The 22,050-nt window shown below is 33.2% G+C and overlaps 1 long non-coding RNA gene across 1 annotated transcript; it reads right to left on the bottom strand.

Annotated features, from left to right (window-relative positions):
* Nucleotides 1–4,594: 4,594 nt before the first annotated feature.
* Nucleotides 4,595–21,163, bottom strand: LOC136233211 (uncharacterized). Its single transcript, XR_010690733.1, has 6 exons — nucleotides 20,867–21,163; nucleotides 19,895–19,975; nucleotides 14,287–14,450; nucleotides 13,391–13,549; nucleotides 11,388–11,450; nucleotides 4,595–4,903 (listed from the first exon to the last, which is right to left on the bottom strand). It is a non-coding gene; the product is annotated as an uncharacterized lncRNA (long non-coding RNA).
* Between the last annotated feature and the right edge of the window lie 887 nt (nucleotides 21,164–22,050).

Here is a 22,050-nt window from a genome sequence, read left to right as displayed (position 1 = left end):
CTGTTCACAATAACAAGATTTACAGAGATTCCACCAGATTTATCATTTATGAACAAAATATCAGGTAAATTACACTTATGGTCACTGGACTTTACTCACATTTTGAGATATGATCACTAAATTTAAAAAAGGCTTAATACATCATTTGCCTCTGAACTTGTCCAAAAAGGTTGATTGGCTTTCTGAACTTTCAAAGTGTCCTGATAGCTCCTGAATTTACATACCTAAACTTGCGTAAAATGTAATCAATTGATCACATCGCAAAAAAGTATGTTAAATGCGGAAGATGTATTGTACGAATCTTAAAAAAGGTAAAAAGACCAAAATCAGGGTATGTAATTCTAATGTTAGAGAAGACATGTTGTATAGTTGAGCAAATAATAACTTCATTTTTAATTTATTTTATAATTATGTAATAACATTCTAAGATAATACCTTCCGCATTTAACGTACTTTTTTTTTTTGCAACCGAGTGGTCAATTGATTATATTTTACGTAAGTTTAGGGGGCTAACTGAGTATTTTATGCATGTTCAGGGAACTATCAAGATACTTTAAAAGTTCAGGGGCCAATCAAGCTTTTTGGATAAGTTCAGAGGGCAAATGATATATTAAACCTTTAAAAAACATAACATTAAAGTCATTTAAATTTACGCTATGACTATAAAACTTCAATCACCGCCGTTGACGACTCAATAAAAAATTACAAGAATTGATCCTGTAAATTTTTAAGAGATAAGGTGCAAAAATACCTCTAACATATACATCTAGAAACAATTTTACCCCTAACGTTTAAAATGATGCAATTTTACCTTTACATTGACACCTAAGAGCAATTTTACTCATAATGTTGACAAGTTAGGTCAATTGAAGAAATTATTCATCAAATTATCTTTTCAGTTATGAATCTTGTCGGTTACACTTCACATATACATTATTTTATCACTCATTAGTAACAGATCACAAACATATGATTAAACGTGAAAAAATAAAAAAATATACTGTATTTTATACGAGTTGGATACAAAAAAATCAAATATTTCACCAAATTTAAAAATATTAATCTCCTATTCTATTATTAAATCACAAAAAATATGAAATTTTTTCTTTTTAGAATCAACTTACGTGCAATTAGTGCAAAATAAGTAACAAAATATATGTATCTTATAATAATGTCTCAAATTGACCTAATTTGCCAATGTTAAGGGAAAAATTGCTCTTGACTGCCAACATTAGGCGTAAAACTGTACCATTTTAGATGTTAAGGGTAAAATTGCTCTTGTATGTAAACATTATGGATATTTTTGCACCTTATCCCAATTTTTAATAGGTAAATTACACTCATGGCCACTGAATTTTATCCATTTTCACAGTATGGTCACTAAACTTCAAAACGTAACATAAAAGTCACTCAATTTATACTTTCTACCATTATGACCGCTAAATTTCAATCAATGCCTTGAAATGACAGTTGAAAGATAGAAAATTTAAGAAATTGATGATATTCTAAGAAACTTTAATTCTTCAAAATTATCATTTTGTGGTTATTTAGATGTTATTTTGTTAGGAGAGAAAAAATAAATTTTTAGAGTGAGGTACATAAGTGGTGATTTTGGAAAATAAAAAATATAGTTTCATGATAATTCGTTCTAAATAATTTTAATTCTTGAAATTTCTATTTTGAAGCCGTTAACATTCATTTTGATGTGTTAGTTAAAATTTAGTGCTAATTTTGATGTGAAGTTGAATGGTTTTTATGTTATATTTTGAAGTTTATTGGTCATATTATGATAATGAGTAAATTTCAGTGGCTATGGTTGTAATTTACCCACAAATATCTCCAACTCCATTCGTTTTTTTCTTATCCTCTAGTTATCATCTTTTTAGCTATAGATTACATCTTTCTATTGGTCTTAATTTGGCCCAATAGCCCATTATAAATTCCTCTATCCGTGCTTGTTGTGGGCCGAGAGATGGCCCATAAGGCTTTTCATATAACTAAGTAAAATACATGAATATCATAATTAAGTACAAAATTACAAATAAGTCATATCACTAAACTTAATTCTTAATATGTTATTATTCTCTATATATTATGATTTTACATCATAATTTCAAAATGGGTAAGTAATTTATTAGTCGCTATATTTTGACAAAACACACTGTTTAGTCCTGCATTTTCAAAAACACACGGTAAGGTCCCTAACCTTTTTCTCGGTAAACTGTTTAGCCCCTAACGATTTTCTCGGTGAACTGTTTAGTCCCTACCGTTAGACTCTCATGAAGATTCTGTTAATCAATTTGGATTAGCAGAAACATCTTTCGTCATCACTGAAGCAGTTGGCAGTAAACATGAGTTGAGGATATGGAGGAAATTAAACTCACCATTGAGAGTAAAAGGATTTCCACCTTCAATTTTAATAGAAAGAGTAAGCAAGAGAGATTTGAGTCGATTTCTACCTTCAATTCAAACAGGAAGAGTGAGCATGAGTGATTCGATTATGGGTTAGGGATTCAATCCTTTCTCTATTTTTTTTGTGCACGTGAGTTGTGAGAGAAAGACATAGAGGTGTAAATTGCTTTTAACTGATAAATAGTAAAGGGTAATTTAGTCATTTCCAAATTCATAAACGGTAAAAAATCTAACAAACAGATGGAAGGACTAAACAGTTCACTGAGAAAAAGGTTAGGGACATTACCGTATGTTTTTGAAAATACAGGGACTAAACAGTGTGTTGTGTCAAAATATAGGGACTAATAAATTAATTACCCTTTAAAAATTCTAGACTCTAATTCATAAACCATAAACCTTAGAAAATATATCATAGACTTCTAATTTATAAATTCTAGTCCTTAAAATATATTAAAAGCACTGATCTTACTAGTTTGACATAATCTAAAATTATAGCTTGACATAGTTGTAAATAGTTTTTAAAAGATGAATTTCTGTGTAATTTTTCCAAGAAATAAGGTGCAAAAAATACTTCTAACATTGACCGTGAGAAGCAATTTTACCAAGTAACAAATGTTACTTCCATTTGCTATATAGGAAAAAACACATCCAATTAGAAATAACAATAGGTACTGTACTCATCATTATCCGATCCTAATGAGACAGATATGAGACTATCCCAAAGTACCTGATACCCGTCATAAATATTTTATATATTAAAAAATATTATTGTCTTTTAGATGTACGATATGTGATTCAAACCCCAACCTTTTATTCAGGACCGGTCCTGATAATTTACGGGCCATAGACGGAATAATAAATAAGGGCCCCTTTAATAAAAATATTTTACGTAAAAAATTAAAATATATTTCAATACATGATAAATAAAAAAATATTTTATTAGTAAATTATATGGTATGTATTATTACGATCGCTAAATACAATTATTTATAAAAAAAAAAAGATATTTCAAAATTTCTTTAAATTATGGATAAACCCTTATTTAACCCACGTGGTACCCAAAATTTTATCATTTGGCTAGTGTGGTATTATTTGATAATATTTGCTCATTGGAGTATTTCCATAAAGGAAATTTAACTCATTTTGGATAAACAAAATTAACCAATTTGTTAAATTTTTTACCAATACTTTTTTATTTTATACTCTAATTTAAAAAATTTAGATCCAAATTCATAAATTCTAAACTTTAATATATATTCTGGACTTTTAATTTATAAATTTTAAGCCTTAAATTATATTAAAATGATTTTATTTAACATAATTATAAATAAGTTCTTAAAAGTGATTTTTATACATAATAATTTTCATATTTGTGTAATTTTAGAAGAAAAAAATTTGAGCATTAGGATAATAATTGCTAGCTTTACGACTGGAACACTTATTCATTTTGATACAAATGTTTTTTTGCAAATTATATATACTGAATCACCTAATAAAAAATGCGGGCCCCCTTATGGCCTTGGGCTCTGGCCTAGGCCCAAGGCCGACCCTGCTTTTATTTTCCAAACATTGGATAATATCATTAAGCTACTATATTTTTATTGATTAAAGTTCAATTTGTTCAACTTTTAGATTGATGATTTATTAAATTTATATTTTTGTTAAATTTGTAATACTTTTTGTTTTATATATTGATTCTTAACGGGTAAGGATACCCGTGAGTATCCATAAATTAAATGGGATCGAGTATAAATAGGTAATCGATGTAAAGACCATCTTGGAAGGGGTGAATGCAAACAATTTAGATACATCCGATTTCGGTACTCTAATCCAAGACTGTAGAAACATTCTTAGTGATAATACTGATTTTTCACTTTCTTATATCCCTCGTTTAGCAAATAGTGCCGTTCATTTAGTTACTTGGCAAACACGTTCTAATATTGTTCTTGCCTGCTAACATTAGAGAGAGATAAGACGTTAAAGGTTTTTTTTTCATCTTATCCTTTTAGATTAGGGTAAATTATATACTTGGTGTACACCTTTATCTATTTTCACACTTTGGTGTACAACCGAAAAAATTTCACACTAAAGTGTACAACCTTCAAGTGACCTCCCACTAAAATATACAGCCGGTTTTTATGACCGGTCAACGGAGGTCAACTATGTCACGTCATCATTTTTCAACCCCTAAAAAATTAATAGTGGGATCCACAAATTAATAATTACTTTTATTTCATTTAAATATTTTTTACAATTAATATATAATCTTTTTACCCCTCTTCTTCTTCCTTACACATTTCTTAATAGCTCAATGAGTTTGTTGTCATAGTTTCATCTGTTTGTTCATTCCGACTCTAGATACCAATCAGGGTGCCTAATTGATTAATCATATATCTCTTCTGGTACATACCATGGAGGACGACCACCCTATATCCATCCGCATGATGAAATTTCTCACTAGGCCGGCAAACAATACAACCATGGTTGAATCCTGCACAAAGTGCATAGCCAATGTTAACATCCTAGCCGGTGAGAGTTCACATCAACAAAAACAGAGAGATTACTTAAATATACACATTTTTATTACAAACCGAATCTTGTGGTTTCACGTTTTTACAGATCAATATCCGTGATTTTTTTTGTTACAAACCGAACCCTGTGGTTTGCAAAATTCTATTGATTTTGTCAAATTTGACAGATGCACGACCTCAAAATGAATTTTTTTAAGAATTAAAGTTGATTAGTATCAGATTTACTATGGAACCACAATTTTTATTTTTCAAAATGCATCTATTAGCTGCAAACCGATGAATAAGAGAAATTATAGTGTTAATTTCAAATAAATACCCTGTGGTTTCGCACTTTTGCAGATCGAAATCTGTGAGTTGTTTTTTTCAAACTGAATATTGTGGTTTGCAAAATTCTCATTTTTTTTTATTGATTTTGCCAAATTTAACATATAACGACATCAAAATGAAAATTTTCAATAATTAGATTAGTATTTATATTTACTATGGAACCAAATTTTTAATTTTTCAAAACCATCATTTTTGAAAGTTCTCTCTCTAAACATCGAAGAATTAAAATTGCTTAAAATATGGTCCAATTCTTGAAAATTTTCATTCTGAGATCGTTATCAGCCAAATTTGACAACAAAAAATGGAAATTTTGCAAATCAGGTTTGTAACAAAAAAACCACAAGTACCGATCTGTAAAAACATGAAATCACAGGATATTTATTTGAAATTAACCCTTAATTATATAAAATGGCGGCCTGATGCACTACGCTTCCCTGCTAAGCGAGGATCCGGGGAGGAGTCCCATCATAAGGCTGTATTGGCAGCAAGCCTTCATCTGCTAATTTTTGTTGGCAAGAGGTCGCTCCTAAAACTCGATAACTAGTAGAAGATGTGCGCGTTGCGCGAGATATATAATATTTTACATTTTTTATGATAACATTTGAGTTATTTTTAGGGTAATTAATTTATTAGTCCCTATATTTTGACAGAACACACTGTTTAGTCCCTGTATTTTAAAAAACACACGGTAGTCCCTGTATTTTAAAACACACACGGTAAAGTCCCTGTATTTTAAAAAACACACGGTAAAGTCCCTAACGTTTTTCTCGGTGAACTGTTTAGTCCCTGCCGTTAGACTCTCATGAAGATTATGTTAGTCAATTTGGATTTGCGTTCTTCTTTTCCTTTATTTTCCTTTTCTTTAAACTCTAATTCTTCTTGATTTTCTTCTTAATCGTTCAAATTCGTAAGCATTCGATCTGTTCTTTTTCTTGTTCTCCATACAAATAGCTTCTTCTTCTAAATTGGATTTCCTCTTCTGAAGTTTGAAGGTAAATAGTAAAGGGTAATTTAGTTATTTCCGAAGTCATAAATGGTAAAAAAATCTAAGAAACAGACGGAAGGCCTAAACATTTCACTGAGAAAAAGGTTAAGGATCTTACCATGTGTTTTTGAAAATATAGAGACTAAACAGTATGTTTTGTCAAAATATAGGGACTAATAAATTAATTACCCTAACATATACTGCACACATAATTATATATACTGCCTATGTAGTTATATAAAATTTAAATCTTAACTTTTATGATTAATGAATAACACTCATGGATTCCATCGTTACTTTTTTTAATATAAAATAAAAAATAAAAAAATTGTTTAATAAATGTTATAACCGAAAATCGAACCGTTTGTAATATTATTCGGTTAGGTTCGGTGTTAATTTTAAGTCTTATTCGGTATTCGGTTATTACGGTTCGGTTGACCGTTGAACACCCCTAGGCATAATTAGGAAGAATGAGAAATGTTTTGTAGTAGGGCTACATAAAACTAACCGAAACATCGAAAAACCGATTTCTGAAATCGAAGCCGAACCGGAAAATAGGTTAACCATAACCGATGGACTAGGTTATAGTTTTTCATTTCAAAATTCGATAGTTAACCGAAATCGAAAAATAAACCGATTATGTATTAATACACATAAAACTAGTATAAATATATATAGAATTTTAATTATCAATATATAAATATACATATTTATGTTTGATTTTTAAGTTAAAAATATTAAAATAACTTTAAATTTATTTGTTTTGGTGATTTTGTTAATTAAATTTGAAGTTCAATAATTTTATTTAATATTTAAATAATTATATATTTATTGTAAAGTGAATAATTATAGATTTAAATTGATATTTGCTACAAAAAGTCACTAATGATTAATCGATCGAAATATAGATTAACCGAAATAAATTGACTGGTTAACCGACCATATACAAATACAGCCCTATTTCATAGTGTGAAATGAGAATTTACTTAGATTCATAGGCTTTTTAGAAAATATTATAATTACACTAAAAGGATTAAAAATGAAATTTTATAAAAAAATTACTTTTTATTACCGTTTGAAAACTAGGTATAATACTTCCTCTGGTTTTTATTATATGATGTTTTAGCCTTTTCAATTTGTTGATTGTTATATGTTGTTTTACATTACCAATTTTAGCAATATTTTCCCAAACTTAACCTTATTTATCGTAGGAGAGAGGTTTAGTGTTAATGAGATTTTTTTCATAGAAAATGGAGATTTAGGACAGATGTATGAGGATAATTTAGTCATTTTAATATTATAATTAAGGAGGTGTTTGATTGCTTTTTTTCATACTCTTATTTGCCTTTTCACTTCAAAATGGCAATTGGAAATAAACTGAATAATTTATTATCATACCCTGTACTCCCAGCCTCTTACTTACCTTTTGTTGTTTCTGTAACAAGTTTGTATTTAAATTTGATAATAAACTATATTTGTTAACAACCCCCATAATGGTTGTTTACTCCCCTTCTTAGAAAACACAAAGAAAATATACCCGAATAAAGGTTCAAATTGGCATGGAAGGTCAATTTAGCCAAATAAATCTTAGGTATCAACTTAGCCCTTAAAATTTGTCGGAAATATCAATTTAACCCGTGATCAAATTAATCATAAAAATATAATATTTTTTGATACCAGAACTTTATCACGTTTATATTTTGATACTTAAAAATTATTATATTCTGCACAGCCGCAGAAAGATTTGGTGTCGGCATATTAATTTAGGTGTCAGTGCAAAATATCAATACACTAATACTATTTTGAGGGGTCCAGTGGAGTTTTTTCTGTCTCTGCGATTTTTACTATTTATTTTTCTCACATTATTTTATCACTCGGGTTTCTAAAAACCGTACGACTATTTTAGTATACACTCGTTAAAAATAGATGTAGAAGACGAAAGAAAATCTGATGTGTTTCTTTTTTTCTTTGTGTATAATAATAAAAATGAGGGTCGTATACACTGGTTAAGTAAAATTAAAGGAATTGAAAACGGTAGAACATACATTGTTGTTGAAGGTGATGAAGTTCGACTACAAGATCAGAAGAACTGGAATAGAGAACGAATCGATGTAGAACACTAAGAAAAATCTGTTTGTTTCTTTTCCTTTTTTTTTTCTTTCTTTCATTATAATAATAAGAATGAGGTTTACATACACTGGTTAAAGTAAAATAAAAGGAATTGAAAACGGTATAACATACATTGTTGTTAAAGGTGATGAAGTTCGAATACAAGATCAGAAGAACTAGAATAGAGAAGGAATCGATGTACAAGACGAAGGAAAATATGAAAAGAATCGAAAGCAGTAGAACATATATTGTTGTTGAAGGTGATGAAGTTCGACTCCAAAATATATGTTCTTTTCTTTCCTTCGAACTTCATCACCTTCAACAACAATATATGTTCTACTGTTTTCGATTCCTTTAATTTTACTTAACCGGTGTATATAAACCTCATTTTTATTATTATACAGAAAGAAAAAAGGAAAGAAAAGAAACACATCAGATTTTCCTTCGTCTTGTACATCGGTTCCTTCTCTATTCCAGTTCTTTTGATCATGTATTCAAACTTTATCACCTTCAACAACAATGTATATTATACCGCTTTCAATTCCTTTAATTTTACTTAGTATGTAAACCTCATTTTTATTACTATAATGAAAGAAAGAAAAAAAGAAAAAGAAAAGAAACACAACAGATTTTCATTCGTCTTCTGCATCGATTCGTTCTCTATTCCAGTTCTTCTGATCTTGGAGTCGAACTTCATCACCTTCAACAACAATGTATGTTCTATCGCTTTCAATTCTTTTAATTTTACTTAACTAGTGTATACAACCCTAATTTTTATTATTATACAGAAAAAAAAGAAAAGAAACACATCAGATTTTTTTTCGTCTTCTACATCTATTCCTAAAAACCGTACGACTATTTTAGTACCTTATCCCTTAAATTGGACTTCATTATGATCTTGATTATTTACAAGGGATGAAGCTTCTGCCAATTGGTCGGAGCAACTCAATAGCAATCTTTATGTACTAATTTGTTGTTATGAGTATTACTTTTCTCATCTCATTTTCATTTATTCTTCTGTTCTCTCCAACTGTTATAATAAATTTCTGAGCTCTATTCGATCCATTTTTTTTAATTCAGAAAAAATAGTCATTTGCGTCGGCTCTATAAATATGCGATACAAAAATACTTCAACCATTTGTGTCGAGAGCTTTTGCATCACTTAAAGACTGATGTCGATACAAATATGCTTCATTTAATAATAATAACCCTAATCTGTTTAATTTCGGACAACATTATAAAACACATATATGAGCTCACTTAATTCTTGATCCAATTATCAATCTGATTCGGTTATTAAAACATTGGTAATAAACTAAATAAAACAATTGTCCAAAATTTAGTTCAAAGCAATATAGAATAAAATAAAAATTCTATTACAATATAGGTATAAAAACAAAATCAAGAGTGTCAAACGCTAACCTACCATATCCACGATCACCCCAGTTGGGCCCGTTACTATCCTGATACTTCCAATACCCAACCCATTTCTGCTCCATTTCAGACCAATGTCCATTGTATCCGCAAATCATCACAGCATGTCTCTTAGGAAGCCAAATATCATTATGGCTCAGGAATGTTTCAATTTCACCATTAGAAGTGAATATAGAATTTCCCATATGGGTAGTTCGGACATTATAGGATCCCACAAAAGACCTGCATTGATTTAGCGAGTTTATGATATTTCCCATAGTTTCACGTATACCAACATTCGATTTCCCATAGTCGGCGAATACTTGAACATGACGAGCGAATTTTTTTTTCCATTTCTATAGTGATGGTTAATATTATGCATGATAGAAATGGAAAAAAAAATTCGCTCGTCATGTTCAAGTATTCGCCGACTATGGGAAATCGAATGTTGGTATACGTGAAACTATGGGAAATATCATAAACTCGCTAAATCAATGCAGGCCTTTTGTGGGATCCTATAATGTCCGAACTACCCATATGGAAAATTCTATATTCACTTCTAATGGTGAAAATGAAACATTCCTGAGCCATAATGATATTTGGCTTCCTAAGAGACATGCTGTGATGATTTGCGAATACAATGGACATTGGTCTGAAATGGAGCAGAAATGGGTTGGGTATTGGAAGTATCAGGATAGTAACGGACCCAACTGGGGTGATCGTGGATATGGTAGGATAGAGTTTGACACTATTGATCGTGTTTATATACCTATATTGAAATAGAAATTTTATTTTATTCTATATTGCTTTGAACTAAATTTTAGACAGTTGTTTTATCTAGGTTATTATCAATGTTTTAGAAACCCAAATCGGATTGATAATTGGGTCAAGAATGAAGTGACTTGAATTGACTGATCTCATATATGTGTTTTTTATCCCTCTATCCACGGCCTTTGCCATTAGTTAGCTTGCACTTTGAGTTTGAAAAGTTAAGGCGCGCTCCCTAAATAGAAAACTATTAAAGCAAAGGCAAGTGGCATTGGTCTTATATTTCTACGAGGAAAAGGCCGGGAATGGCCTAATTTTATGTCCATCAGAGTAAGCTGACACAAATGGAAAGAGAATGAGAGGAATGAAATCCTTTATAGGGACAGGCCAGGAGTGAAACAAGTTGGTTTGATAGACCCTAGGTTAGGTTGTAATTGGGTTAAAGATAATTTAATCCGTAAAAAAAAAGGTACTTCAAATGAAAATATCAAACAAGAACTTCCCTAAAGGACTCTTTTTAGTTTAGCGTAAAGAGTTTTACTCTTATCGATGAATGAGGCCTGACAAGAGGAGCTAGAATTTTCGACCGCACGGGAAAGGTACATGAAATCATGCAAAGGAGGAGAGCCTCACATGAAAGGATCTCCAAATAACCCAGCAAATGATACCCCAAATGGCTTAAGCCCATTATAGTATAGCCTGATGTTCAGTGGGTTGGATTGAATGAAAATGAGATAAGAAAACAATGAATTGCTAAAAAAAACAATGGTAACTGAGCATAAGTTTGTTTTATGGAAATGGACAAAATTAAATGAAAATGAGATAAGAAAAGTACTACTCACAATAGATGAGTACAAAAAGATTGGAATTGAGTTGCTCCGACCAGTTGGCAGAAGCTTCATCCCCTATAAATAATCAAGATCAGACAAGATCAGAAGTAAGTTCAATTCGAGACAGATTCAAACTGCTAACTAAAGCACCATTTAAACCAAAGAAAATATTTGAGTGCTCATCCAAACAACCAATTATATTGAAGTACTTTGTCCTGTGCATTATTTTCAAATGCTGAGCTGACAACATAGATAGTGAAAAGTATAAAATCACACTTAAAATTCCAAAAATAATGAACGTGAAAGCATCATCACCTAAAAAAGGACCACAACTATTACAAGGATCATACTAATTACCATGGAAATGCAGTAGTAAAAAGCCAACAACTTGCTCAAAGGTGATGCGACACTTAACATAAAATGCACATATAAGTGAATATGGCTGTAAATGAGCCGAGCCGCTCATAAGCGGCTCGGTGATTGGCTCGATAAAAGCTCGGCTTAACTCGGTTTGATTTGTAAACGAGTCGCTCGTGAGCACAATTTACTAGCTCAGTTCATAAACGAGCCGAGATTGAGCGGACCAAAACTCGGTTTGAAAGCTTGCGAACCGGCTCGATTAGCAGATTTATGAACAAATTTATTTTTGTAGAAAACTATATAGTTTTGTATTAGTTCACAAATATCCAAACTTGATATTATTTCATTTGCGATTAGATGAGTTCGTTCACAAACATAATAAATGAGAAATAGACGAATTATTTGTAAGCATCTTGTTTATTTATTCACGAACTTTGCTTGTGAGTTTGTTTATGTACACAATTAAAGAGTTATTTGCGAGTAAACTTCTTAAATATAATTAATGATTTATTCACAAACAATTCATGGTTAGATAATTTTCTTATGAACAAAGTTCAAAAAGGATTTTGGGCTCGAAGCTCGGCTCGAGCTCATTTATTTTCTAATGAACTTAGCCGAGCTTGAGCAAGCCAAAACTTGGCTCGGCTCGAGCTCGTTAATTTTATAACGAGCCGAGCTTGAGCAGATCAAAGCTCGATTACAGCCCTATAAGTGAATAAGACGAATTATTTGTAAGCATCTTGTTTATTTATTCACGAACTTTGCTTGTGAGTTTGTTTATGTACACAATTAAAGAGCTATTTGCGAGCAAACTTCATAAATATAATTAATGATTTATTCACAAACAATTCATGGTTAGATAATTTTCTTATGAACAAAGTTCAAAGAGGATTTTGGGCTCGAAGCTCGGCTCGAGCTCATTTATTTTCTGATGAACTAATCCGAGCTTGAGCAAGCCAAAACTTGGCTCGACTCGAGCTCGTTAATTTTATAACGAGCCGAGCTTGAGCAAGTCAAAGCTCGACTCGGCTCGATTACAGCCCTATAAGTGAATAAGACGAATTATTTGTAAGCATCTTTTTTATTTATTCACGAACTTTGCTTGTGAGTTTGTTTATGTACACAATTAAAGAGCTATTTGCGAGCAAACTTCTTAAATATAATTAATGATTTATTCACCAACAATTCATGGTTAGATATTTTCCTTATAAACAAAGTTCAAAGAGGATTTTGGGCTCCAAACAAGCTCAAAGCTCGGCTCAAGCTCATTTATTTTCTAATGAACTAACCCAAGCTTGAGCAAGCCAAAGCTTGGCTCGGTTCGAGCTCGTTAATTTTATAACGAGCCGAGCTTGAGCAGATCAAAGCTCGGCTCGGCTCGATTACAGCCCTATAAGTGAATAAGGGTCTACTTAGATGAAGGTTTGACAAGGTTCATTAAAGGGAGGTGAGGTTATTTAGTTAACCTCTAAATCTCACCAATTTGGTGGGACTGAAATTAGGGTTATTTCAAATTTTTCTAACCTTCGTTTAACCCCCATTTAGCTCTCACCTCCATTTAAGCTCCATTACAAATAAAGTTAGCTAAATAACTTTCCTTTAATTAACCTCACGTAATCCCAAAACAAACAAACATGTCTCTACGCGAAAATCACCTTCTTCAAAGGACAGTTCAATGGTTTCCCGATAATGAACCAGTTGTTCATATATCCAATATCTTGTGGTAAAAATGTGACATTGCTCGAACCCATGAATTCTTGTCAACCTTCTCCCACTTGCTTTGACACCACATCCGAATTACAAAGGAAGCATTCCTGCAAAAAAGAGATACCTTTCTGAGTAAGAAACAAAAGTTACTGTTGCTTGTTCAACTCATTATTTTGTTAATGAGGAATCCATCAAGTTATCAATCATAATAAGAAGACAAGTTATCAAGATAGAGAGCTTATTAGTACTTTGAGGGCGTTTGGTATTCTATTTGGATAAGGATGAAGGCTGGGATAAGGATAAGAATAAATGGTTGGTATAGAGATAAAAATATGATAGTCGGGAATTATTATTCCATGCTTGGTATGATGGATAGGGATAGGGATAAATTAATATATTTTACTATTTTAACCCTACTTAAACTACATAACATTGATTTGAGGGATAAGATGGACTTTTACATCATATTAAAATTACAGAAGCTTATCTCACCTCCTTATACCATCCCCCTCTTGGGTATAGGATTTGAGGGATAAGACCCTTATCCCTTTTCCATATCTTCATATCTTATCTCTAAAACAAACATGGATAAAGGAGTCTTGTTTTATTTATCCCTATCCTACTCCATTTATCCCTCGTACCAAACGCCCGGTTTATGACAAAGTAAACTCCAATACGGGCACTTAAAAGTATCAATCGAAAAAATGAATATTGTCTACAAGAATATCTAAAGGTTCTTTTTGGGACAGATTCTAATTGATCTCATATACAGCAGGTACACAACACATGCTGGTGTTCTTTTCGTGAAGAAACTGCAGAGCATAGGTAAAATGAGGCATCATACCTGTACCAGAAGTTCAGCCAACCGAGTGGAATTAACAGGAATACAGTCGGCCAAGTATATTGACATATGATAATGATGATGCTAGGCAGCGTGATGCACATGGCAACTGTAATGCTCAAAACAAAGGGTATGAAAAGATCGACATTGGATTGATCGGAAGAAGCCTGAAAAACAAACAAAAGAAGTACAGAAAGTCAATTTATTGTTATTAGTCTGATCATATTTTACAGTGTCAGCTACTAAATAACCATAAGCAAATAAGATAATACATTCGCCATAATACACCAAACAATACATTCTTTCACCTCATTTAAAGACCCACCTCACTTAAAAGACCCTCAACTCTGCATTCATAACACCAACAATACATTTTACAGATTCATGTCTTTTCTAATACGAATGAAATTTTTTAGATGTAATCCTTAACCAGATGTGACTACTTATTTTACACTTTTAGACTCAAATCCCCTCACCAGTCTCAGACTTTGAGTTTATAGAAAAGGAAAAACATGTCAAATGTCCCCAAAGAACAAATCTGAGTTGATAAAGAATAAGAACAAATATGAGTTAATAGAAAATGAAATAACCAAGGTCTAATTACACAAGCAAAACCTATCAACACAGTTTGAGCTTTCTCTTCCTATCACTAAGACCTTCCAATAATTAAAACAAACTATAGCCAAACATATTCGAATCTCCGCTTAGATCCATCGGTGAATGACCAAATATTGCATGGTTATTAAGGTCCATATGATCAAAACTGTACAATATAGATAGACCAACAATTCCACACACAATATATATCAGCTTTGAACATTATCGACAAAAACTAATTACCTTTCACGATGATTGTGAAAAAAACAAAAAGCGTACGACCTCGTGTAAAAGGGCCGAGTAACGTTGCATCTTTGCTTTTACAAAATTTCAAAGATTAACGTGGACTATACATGAGAGCCACCAATCACCTTGTTGAAAAAACAGTTTCTTACAGGTTCCGCGAAAATGCAAAAAAAAAGGCAAAAAAAACACAAGAACGTGAAAAATGCAAAAAGTATAAAAACGTGAACGAATGAACAAAAAAACAAGAAAACATGAAAAACAAAAAAAAAAAATGTGAAAAACACGAAAACGTCGAAAACGCATTTTTTTCACGTTATCAGGTTTTTCTATATATAAAAATAAAACTGTTGTTGATAAACATAATGACTGTATAGTCAAAAGCAGCAAGCATTAAGAATGATTGTATAGTTGCAGTTTCTGCTGTACGGCGGCATTTTTACCGAGTCCATGTAACATAGATGATAGGTATCATAGTTATTAAAGGCGCATGGCGCACTAAGGCGCAAGGGGTCCTGGAGCCTTGACGCATGGCGCACGGCGATGGCGCGCGCCATAGCGAGACAAGGCGCACTTACAAAAATAAAAATTATAAAACTATAAAACTAACATAAAAATGCAATGAATACTAAATCATGAAAATATCTTAAGCATAAATAAATTTAAAATGCTAGCAAACTTTAAAGTTGAATACTAATTCCTAAGTTCTACTCCTAATCAAAACTCTCCAAATCCATCACTCCTCATCATCAATATCACACTCCTCATCTAAAGCATCATCATCAAACTGATCCTCATCATCCTCATCAACAAACTCAGTTTCTTCTTCCGCCTCATCTCGAACAACTACATGGGCTTTTCCTCGATCCTTGGAAGATGATACTTTAGCCTTTTTTCCTACTCTTCTAGTGTTATATGCAATCTCTTCAACTCCAGCAGCCTTACCAACTAAACCCCATGTTAGAGTATCATTTTCAAACACGAGTTCATCTTCAACTCTTCAAATGACTCTGTCTCTTCGTCTTCTAATTAGTTTAAAACGTATAATCTCTCTCCTCTTTAATACTTTTTGTTAATAGAACATGTGCTTCATCCCAGATATATAAAAAAACTGCCCATAACTGCCTCTAACTGCCAAGGCGCGCCTTTGGCAATTGCTTTTGGCGCAAAAAGGCGCACCAGGCGCGCGCCATGGCGATTGCGCCTCGCCATGGAGCTGCCATGGCGCTAAGGCCTGCGCCTGGTGCGCCATGCGCCATAGGCGCGCCTTTAATAACTATGATAGGTATACATACAAGAATGTATGGCTAAGCTAGAAAAGCTAGTAAAAGCTACATCTATAATTAAGCTATTGATTATTGACTATAATTAATCTATTGACTATACTATTTACACCTATTCACACACATCTATTCACATTATAACTGTAACAATTTCTGACACGACAACACGATTTGAAAACACAACACCATTGACACAATTATCATTTTTCTTGCATTTATATCATATATAATCATATGAAACATAAATTTAACATAACAAGATTTTGACACGATAATACACGAAACATTTCTGGATTATAACAGGAACCCTCCATCTCACATCGATAACTCGACCCCTACCACATAGAGGTAATTTTAGACTTTAATAAGGTCCATCTTATTTTCAATTATTTGTCCCTATCCATAAAACAAACTTATGCTCAGTTATCATTGTTTTTTTAGATCCCAGTAGTTGTGTTTCTTTAAGTCTAGTCCAATTGTAATTTTTTCATGCATTAAAGCCAAATATATTCAATTTTGTATGTAGTCTTTCAGTTAGTTCTCTCTAACCGTTATAATAAATTTTTGAGCTCCATTCAATCCAATTCTTTTTAATTCGGAAAAAATAGTCATTTGCGTCAATCAAATTTGCTTCAACCATTTGCGTCGATCAAATTTGCTTCAACCATTTGCGACATCGTTATAAAACACATAAATGAGCTCACTCAATCTAGATCACTTAATTTTTAACCCAATTATGATTCGGGTTTTTAAAGCATTGTTAATAACCTAGATAAAACAACTGTCCAAACTTTAGTTCAAAGCAATATAGAATAAAATAAAAGTTCTATTACAATATAGGTATAAAAACAAAATCGAGAGTGTCAAATGCTAACCTACCATATCCACGATCACTCCAGTTGGGCCCATTACTATCCTAATACTTCCAATACCCAACCCATTTCTGCTCCATTTCGGATCAATGTCCATTGTATCCGCAAATCATCATAACATGTTTCTTAGAAAGCCAAATATCATCATGTCTGGGAATGTTTCAATTTCACCATTAGAAGTGAATATAGAATTTTCAATATGGGTAGTTTGGACATTATAGGATCCCACAAAAGGCTTGCATTGATTTGGTGAGTTTATGAGATTTCCCATAGTTTCACGTATACCAACATTTGATTTCCCATAGTCGGTGAATACTCGAACACGACGAGCGAAATCAAATGTTGGTATACGTGAAACTATGGAAAATCTCATAAACTCACCAAATCAATGCAAGCCTTTTGTGGGATCCTATTATGTCCGAACTACCCATATTGAAAATTCTATATTCACTTCAACATTTCTGAGGCAGGATGGTATTCGGCTCCCTTGGAGACATGCTGCGATGATCTGCGGATACAAAGGATATTGGTCAGAAATAGAGCAGAAATGGATTAGTTATTGGAAGTATCAGTATAGTTGAGGACCCAACTGGAGTGATCGTGGATATGGTAGGATAGAGTTTGACACTATTGATCGTGTTTATATACCTATATTGAAATAGAGTTTTTATTTTATTCTATATTGCTGTGAACTAAATTTTAGATAGTTGTTTTATCTAGGTTATTATCAATGTTTTAGAAACCCAAAACGGATTGATAATTGGGTCAAGAATAAAGTGGCATGTATTGACTGATCTCATATATGTGTTTTTTATCACTCTCTATCCACGGCCTTTGCCATTAGTTAGCTTGCACTTTGAGTTTGAAAAGTTAAGGTGCGCTCCCTAAATAGAAACTATTAAAGCAAAGGCAAGTGGCATTGGTCTTATATTTCTATGAGGAAAAGGCCGGGAATGGCCTATTTTTATGTCCATCAGAGTAAGCTGACACGCATGGAAAGAGAGTGAGAGGAATGAAATCCTTTATAGGGACAGGCCAGGAGTGAAACAAGCTGGTTTTATAGACCCTAAGTTAGGTTGTAATCGGGTTAAAGATAATGTAATCCGTAAAGAAAAGGTACTTCAAATGAAAATATCAAACAAGAACTTCCCTAAAGGACTCTTTTTAGTTTAGCGTAAAGAGTCTTACTCTTATCGATGAATGAGGCCTGACAAGAGGAGCTAGAATCTTCGACCGCACGGGAAAGGTACATGAAATCATGCAAAGGAGGAGAGCCCATCAAATACTTTCCCACATGAAAGGATCTCCAAATAACCCAGCAAATGATATCCCAAATGGCCTATTAGAGATTGAGAAGTTTGAGAGTCAGTTCGGTTCCTATTAGGAGTCGCATCGCATCCTTTCGTATCTGCAACTGCTCTCTTTTTCTCTCCGTCTTTGTCTCTGAAAAGGAACTGCATCCCTTTTGATCTGGGAAACGCGTTTCCTAGAAGGAATCTTGTATCCAAGTTTCCAATATTATTGAAACTGCCCCGAAACGTATCGCACCTGTTTATGGCCAGGGGCGGATCTAGGGGGGGTAAGGGAGGGTCTCCCGACCCTCCGACCCTCCGGAACACCCTTGACGAATAGTGGTTCAGTCCCGAGAAGCCCCCTCAAAATAGTTAAAATTAATACTTATAATGTAGAATGTAATTACATAACATGAAACTAAGTTTGCATAGTTGCTTGTAGTGATAATTAAAGGCATCTCTATATCCAAGTGGTCTTGTGTTCAAATCTCCCTCTCTTCACTTTTTATCTCATTTTAATTTTTTCCCTTAAACCTCATTCTCCTTTAAAAATATCAATATTAAATATCATTTTTAATCATTATTAACCTCATTCTCCTTTATTATTTTTTTGGGACCAAACTCCTTTATTATTTTTAATTATATTTTTTAGTTACAAAATTCATGACCGAGAAAACAATTTGATGAATAATTTCTCCAATTGACCAAACTTGTCAACGTTAGGGATAAAATTGCTCTTCGCTGCCAATATTAAGGGTAAAATTGCACCATTTTATACGTTTCTTAGGTGTAAACATTAGAGTATTTTTGCACCTTATCCTTACTTCATATTGAATTCTCAATTGTTTTGTACCTTAATTTTTCCAATTATGATCAAATTTACCCTTATATTATCAAAAATTTGAAAATTTCGATTTGACTACTATGAATCAAAGCCTTAAGTCGTTATTAAAAAAAAATCTTCATGCAATTGAGCCCCTCCGGACTTTGAGCTCTGGCTCCGCCACTGTTTATGGCTGTTGTGAAACGCCTGTAAGTTCAGGTTTCCGTGCTTCATAGCTATCTACTAATCAGGATTTGGTTTGTTATCGGACCATGGTATAATTTGACTAGCCAAATATAACAAATCTTAATTAAAGATTTAGGTTTTGCTTGAAGCTATGTTGCACAGACACGTACGGACATGGAAAACATTATTTCTAAAACATAACCTTCATAGAATAGCTTTGAAACTACAATGGAAACGGAGACAAAACAGATACGAACACGAAAATCAGACAGGCTACTAAAGAGGAGTGTCGATGCAAAAATTAGAGAACCTTACCCTCCCCGATGCATATAACTCCTCCAAGTTGTGTGAGGGTCTCTGGCCATCTTTCCTTTTCCTTCACACACCCGACAATCACTTGCAGAACAAACAAAATCAAAATCACAAACTGTACCGATTGCATATCAGTTGTTTCTATAATAAAACATAGATATTTTGTTTCGTTCGGTACTGATTGCATATAAGTTGTTTCTTGTTCTGTACCAATTGCATATCAATTGTTTTTATTATAAAACACGGATATTTTGTTTCTTGTTTTGTACCAATTGCATATCAGTTGTTTTTAATATAAAATAAAGATATTTTGTTTCTTGTTCTGTACCGATTGCATATCAGTTGTTTTTATTATAAAATAAAGATATTTTGTTTCTTGTTCTGTACCGATTGCATATCAGTTGTTTTTATTATAAAACACATATATTTTGTTTCTTGTTCTGTTGGTTCTAAAAAAAGATTTCATATTTTTTGTGATTTAATAATAGAATTTGAGAAATAATAAAAAATTTGAAAGCAGAATTGGAGATTAATATCTATAAATTCCGCCGAGATATTTGAATTTTTTTGTCCAACTCCTAGAAAGACAGTATACTTTTTTTAATTTTTTTTAAATTCAATAAAAAAAAATGACACAAAAGTGAAGTGTAGATAAAATTCGTGACGAAGAAGACAGTTTAATGAATTATTTCTCAAATCCATCCAACTTGTGAATGTTAGGAGTAAAATTGCACTTTGTTGGCAAAGTTAGGGGTAAAATCAGTGAGTTGCAGAACAAACCAAATCAAAATCAGAAACTAATTTGCACAACTTTTCAGAACACAGCAATATAGAAGAAAGAAAACACCAAATGAATTCATGAAACATAAGAACTAATCAGGATTTCATCTATTATTTTATCAGACTATGTATGGTTTTTGATTCGAAACCCTAAACAATCGCTGAAGCAATTCATTAATAAATTAGAAACTTTACCTAAAGCCGCCGCACTCCTCCTCCTCGATTTGGTGAGTGTCGGAGTCTCCATCCATATTTCCTTGCGATGCTCCTCGTTGCACCCTTTAATTGCAGAACAATCCAAGAGAAAAGAAAAAATCGCAAATTAATAATAAAGAGACATATAATTAAAGCAAACTCTGCAGTTCATACGGTTTAAGTTCTTCGCAAACTCTTCTTTCCGTCGATCCCTAATTTCGACGACAACGACGATACAATTGCTATTCTCGTTATATAGAGTGGGGGCAAATTAAACCGATGACCAGTGAACGTTAACCATAAAAGCGAATAAACGTTACACTTTGTTACATTTATAGTCATCAAACTTCAGTTAACGACTGAAAAAAAAAATCCAACAATTAATTATAGGGTAAATTATAAAAGGGTCAAAATATTCTGTCTCCTTCTTTCATTAGAGAAGTTTTCTCCTTCTCATGGGAGCTATAGTTTTTTCATTCTCGTGGGAGCTACGGCTTGTGGTTTGGTTATTTTGAGATTTGTTTTCTCTCTCTCAGAACTGTCTTCTCTCTCTCAGATCTATCTTCATTCTATCTCGGATCTATTCTCTCTCTCAGATCTGTCTTCTCTCTCTCAGATCTGTCCATTCGATCTCAGATCTATTTTCTCTCTCTCAGATCTGTCTTCTCTTTCTCAGATCTGTCTTCTCTCTCTCAGATTTGTCTTCTCTCTCTCAGATCTGTCTTCATTCGATCTCATATCTGTTTTCTCTTTCTCAGATATATCTTATCTCTCTCAGATCTGTCTTCTCTCTCGCAGATCTGATGGCGAAAGACAGAGAGAGAGAGACCTAGGGTTAGGCGGACCTTGGAGGGGGGCGGTGATGGCGGCAATTCCAATCTTGGTGAGGCGGATCGGGCGGCTGGGGTAGGGCGGGCGTCGGATCTGGTGCAGGATGGAGTGTCAGCTGGCGGCGTTGTGGCTTCGGCAGGGGATGCAAGGGAGAAGAGGGGGCATGGCGAGCGGGTGAGGGACCGCTCCCGGGAGCGGGGTCGGGGGGCTTGGCAAGGGTCCGATGGGTTAGATCCGGCAGGATGCGGTGCCAGTTTAGGGGATTGGGAGGCTGGAGGGGCCTGGGATCGTGGGGACAGGGGCGTGGCGCCTGGATCGGTTGCCTTGCTTGCGGATTCGGCTGGGACGCAGGC

Source organism: Euphorbia lathyris, chromosome 6, assembly GCF_963576675.1.
Source record: "Euphorbia lathyris chromosome 6, ddEupLath1.1, whole genome shotgun sequence".
In the NCBI taxonomy this organism is placed as follows: Eukaryota; Viridiplantae; Streptophyta; class Magnoliopsida; order Malpighiales; family Euphorbiaceae; genus Euphorbia; species Euphorbia lathyris.
The sequence above is the reverse complement of the archived record's forward strand: the minus strand, read 5'-3'. Positions and strand labels throughout refer to the sequence as shown.